Source organism: Phalangium opilio, unplaced genomic scaffold, assembly GCF_054372755.1.
Source record: "Phalangium opilio isolate 3A_F unplaced genomic scaffold, DU_Popi_V2 ptg000100l_1, whole genome shotgun sequence".
In the NCBI taxonomy this organism is placed as follows: Eukaryota; Metazoa; Arthropoda; class Arachnida; order Opiliones; family Phalangiidae; genus Phalangium; species Phalangium opilio.
In genome coordinates, this window is record NW_028324203.1 from 2,280,617 (window position 1) to 2,285,400 (window position 4,784).

The window sequence follows — 4,784 nt, forward strand, 5'->3', positions numbered from 1 at the left end:
TATCTTCCACTGAGAGCGGCACGTTATTCTGCAGTACATTTATACAACATTCCGCTATGGCCTTTATCGCTTCCTTGTCGGCAAGCTTAATGGCGGCGCTTCTCTGGCACGCGTTGCAACTATTAAGATAATTTGAAAAGTCTAAATGCTTTCGCCCTCTCTGTGACGGAGCCATGATGCCAAACGAAACGCCTTGACTAGGGTGCAATTATGGATATTCCGGTGAAAGGTGCAAGCTCTGGGGTGAAAATACGTTACGGTTCTCAAATGGGGGCAACCTTGATCTTCGGCGTTGAACACTTCGGTTTTTAAAAGACGAGATAACACCACTGCTTTTTCAAGTCCCTTAGTGACAAAGGTGTTAGCCCTTTCACGGATATTCTCAAGTATTTTGGGTAATTCGTTGAAATCGTGGTCACCCTCCTCGAAACGTAGGTCGCAAATGTTCCTAGTTAGCCACGAACATTGCCTTTTATCGCTACGCGATAAATCTTTAAAGGGAACGGCAACTTGAAGATCCACACCTCGTACTCCTTACTCTCTTCAAAGTATACGGCCATTTCCTTAATAACCCATTCTCTTTCAACCCGAAAGAAGTTGACTTCGGTGATAGCGGTCATTTTGGGACAAAAACAGCGGCTTGTTCTCCGGGTAGTATTCCAGTACGTAATCAAGGATCGTCCGTGGTACTAGCTTTCAGGTCTACAAAAAGATTACTTTAAATTTCGGAGGTTGCCTGTTTAAACGCGTCTACCACGTATTTGCTATTGGTTGGGTAAATCTGTTTCGCAAGATGTATAATGGCCGACTGGTCGCGTGGTGTTTTGAATATAACCAAGTAATGAGCGTTAAGGTTTAAAGTACGTATTTCCTTTCCAGGATAATACAGGTTTTGCATTAGAATTAGAACTGATGTATTTCTATGATGGGAACCCCGAATAAACAGGTTCGTCACGTCCTTATTATTGGCAATTTCACATAATAGATCGTCTAATATAACCAAATTTCTCACACCGGCATCTAAAATGCTAACATCTAATAAACCCTCGTGAAATTCTACAATCGGTGAATGTGAGGATATGGTATTGAAAAGATTCGCCTGATATTCAGTGTAACACCAAAATATCCTTTCGGGTGAGGGTAAAATACACATTTCCCGATGCTTAATTAATTTGGCTACAAATACACTCTTTCCACAACCCGTGACTCCGGCAACCAGCCCGGTAAATGGGTGTTGCAAAGTTAAATCCATCTCTTAAAATGATATAAATACCTATAGTCATGCTCTATATATAATTAATTCTAAATCGGCAAAGATCATAAAATTTAAAACTCCAGAGAGTGTACTTACATTTTAATTTCCTGTGGAACTTGAGTTGCCGGAGTGAGAAAGTCTTGCTGCGGTGGAACTTAACCACTACACCAAAGATACTTAGTTATTCTGAGTTTTCGAAGAGATCTGCCTTATTAATATGTCTAATCACGATGGTCGAAACATGTATCTACCAGGGTTCGAACCTGGGACCTTCCGCGTGCAAAACGGACGTGATAACCACTACACCATAGAAACTTGGTTATTCTGAGCTTTCGAAGAGATCTACCTTATTATTATGTCTAGTCACGATGGTCAAAACATGTATCTACCAGAGCTCGAACCTGGGAACTTCCGCGTGAAAATCGGACGTAATAAACACTACACAATAGATTCGTGGTAATACTAAGGTTTCCAAGAGATCCAGCTTATTATTATGAATATTACGATGGTCAAAACATGTATCTACCAGGGCTCGAACCTGGGTCCTTCGCGTGAGAAGCGGACGTGATAACCACCACACCATAGATACTTGGTTATTCTGAGTTATCGAAGAGATCTACCTTATTATTATATTTAATCACGATGGTCAAAACATGCTTCTACCAGGGCGCGAACCTGGGACCTTCCGCGTGAAAATCGGACGTAATAAACACTACACAATAGATTCGTGGTAATACTAAGGTTTCCAAGAGATCTAGCTTATTATTATGAATATCACGATGGTGAAAACATGTATCTTCCAGTGCTCGAACCTTTGTCCTTCCGCGTGTGAAGCGGACGTGATAACCACTACACCATAGATACTTGGTTACTCTGAGTTTTCGAAGAGATCTACCTAATTATTATGTCTAATCACGATGGTCAAAACATGTATCTATCAGGGTTCGAACCTGGGACCTTCCACGTGTTAGGCAGACGTGATAACCACTTCACCATAGAAACCTTCATATTCTGAGTTTTCCGAGAGATCTAGCTTGATATTATGTCCAATAACAATAGTAAAACATCAATCTACCAGGGCTCGAACCTGAGACCTTGCGCGTTTATAGCGAACGTGATAACCACTACACCATAGATACTTGGTTACTCTGAGTTTTCGAAGAGATCTACCTTATTATTATGTCTAGTCACGATGATCAAAACATGTATCTACCAGAGCTCGAACCTGGGACCTTCCGCGTGAAAATCGGACGTAATAAACACTACACAATAGATTCGTGGTAATACTAAGGTTTCCAAGAGATCTAGCTTATTATTATGAATATCACGATGGTCAAAACATGTATCTACCAGTGCTCGAACCTTTGTCCTTCCGCGTGTGAAGCGGACGTGATAACCACTACACCATAGATAATTGGTTATGCTGAATTATCGAAGTGATCTACCTTATTATTATGTCTAATCACGATGGTAAAAACATGTATCTACCAGTGCTCGAACCTGGGTCCTTCCGCGTGTGAAGCGGACGTGATAACCACTACACCAGAGATTATTGATTATGCTAAGTTATCGAAGTGATCTACCTTATTATTATGTTTAATCACGATGGTCAAAACATGTATCTAACAGGGTTCGAACCTGAGACCTTCCGCGTGTTAGGCGGACGTGATAACCACTACACCATAGAAACTTTGATATTCTGAGTTTTCCGAGAGATCTAGGTTGATGTTATGTCCAATAACAATGGTAAAACATCTATCTACCGGGGCTCGAACCCGAGACCTTGCGCGTTTATAGCGAACGTGATAACCACTGCACCATAGATAATTGGTTATGCTGAATTATCGAAGGGATCTACCTTATTATTATGTCTAGTCACGATGGTCAAAACATGTATCTACCAGGGCTCGAACCTGGGTCCTTCGCGTGAGAAGCGGACGTGATAACCACCACATCATAGATAATTGGTTATTCTGAGTTATCGAAGAGATCTACCTTATTATTATATTTAATCACGATGGTCAAAACATGCTTCTACCAGGGCGCGAACCTGGGACCTTCCGCGTGAAAATCGGACGTAATAAACACTACGCGATTCGTGGTAATACTAAGTTTTCCAAGAGATCTAGCTTATTATTAATCAAAAATGTCTTGATTAGAATCAAGTCCTAAAAAGTATCGATAAGACTGAGGTTTTCACTTGACTGAAGGTTCAGATATTAATTTTTCTTTTTAATTGAAACGTAAAGGCATGCTTAAGAAAAAACAACGTTCCATTACTGTTTTCCGTTGAAATAACTTATTTTACAGGTAATCAATTTCAAAAATTTACTTATCTCGGGTTTTCGGGCACAATTCCATTCCCCCAAAACATTTTATCATTACATTAATTACTTTTGAGAGAGTACGTGTATGACATTGAGTTTTAAAAGGTTCCCTCATTTGTGCCCGGCATGCTTCGCAGTGGATACGTTTTAAAACAATGGCGGAAAATTAAGTAGGGACAGTTAGATTTTTACTCTTGGTTATGCAAAATGATATAATGTCTAGTGTACTTCAGTCAACAGTCATACTGTTCATTCTCATAGCTCAGGACATGATTAATGCTGCTCACTATTTCTCGCTCTAGTTTCAAACAATGGTTAGAGACCATTCAGTGCCGCAGGTCGCACATGAATATATTTCAACTACAGTTTACATCAATTCTCCGTGGTCGTACTATTAGCGGGTTAAGCACTAATTTGTTCAGAAAATGTCTCGAAAGGGTGCTTGTTGTAAGTTTTTAAAGCAGTGTTGCCAATGTGTGGTTCCCACATCGTGGGAAATTTAGGTTTGGTTTTAGGCTCTGTGGGGAAAAAGTAATATTTTTCCGAAATCAATCAAATGTCGGAATTTTCCTGTTCAAGGGTTAATAGTGCAAAATTTTCGAAAATGCACAAATTTTAACTGCACAGATAAAATTAGTGCATTTTCGAAAATTTTATCCGGTTTAATAATTTCAAGCGACATTTTGAAATAAATTCGGTGATTTTAAGTTTGGCACTGAAAAAAAAGAAAGCATATTTTGAGAATTTTAAAGCTTTATAGCATTTGTACATATTTTCAAAGCCATGCGGAGTGATATTCCATATTAAACTTAGTATGATAAAATAGTCCAGATAAATATGACTGTAAAAAAGGGGGTGTGGGAAATGCGGCAAATTTTTAAAATTGAAGTGGGAAAATCCACTTTCTAACATTAGCAACACTGATTTGAAGGCTTTGGTCATGGCTAAACAGACCGCTCATTCAGTTTTTTATTGTTTTAAAGCTTATTTTGACACGTTATCTCTCAAAAGTAATTAATGTAATGATAAAATGTTTTGGGGGAATGGAATTGTGCCCGAAAACCCGAGATAAGTAAATTTTTGAAATTGATTACCTGTAAAATAAGTTATTTCAACGGAAAACGGTAATGGAACGTTGTTTTTTCTTAAGCATGCCTTTAAGTTTCAATTAAAAAGAAAAATTAATATCTGAACCTTCAGTC

The 4,784-nt window shown here is 38.9% G+C and overlaps 2 non-coding genes across 2 annotated transcripts; both read right to left on the reverse strand.

Moving 5' to 3' along the window:
• Positions 1–1,497: 1,497 nt before the first annotated feature.
• Positions 1,498–1,570, reverse strand: TRNAA-UGC (transfer RNA alanine (anticodon UGC)). The gene has a single exon. It is a non-coding gene; the product is annotated as a tRNA-Ala (tRNA).
• A 202-nt stretch (positions 1,571–1,772) lies between these two features.
• On the reverse strand, positions 1,773–1,844 carry TRNAE-CUC (transfer RNA glutamic acid (anticodon CUC)). The gene has a single exon. It is a non-coding gene; the product is annotated as a tRNA-Glu (tRNA).
• Between the last annotated feature and the right edge of the window lie 2,940 nt (positions 1,845–4,784).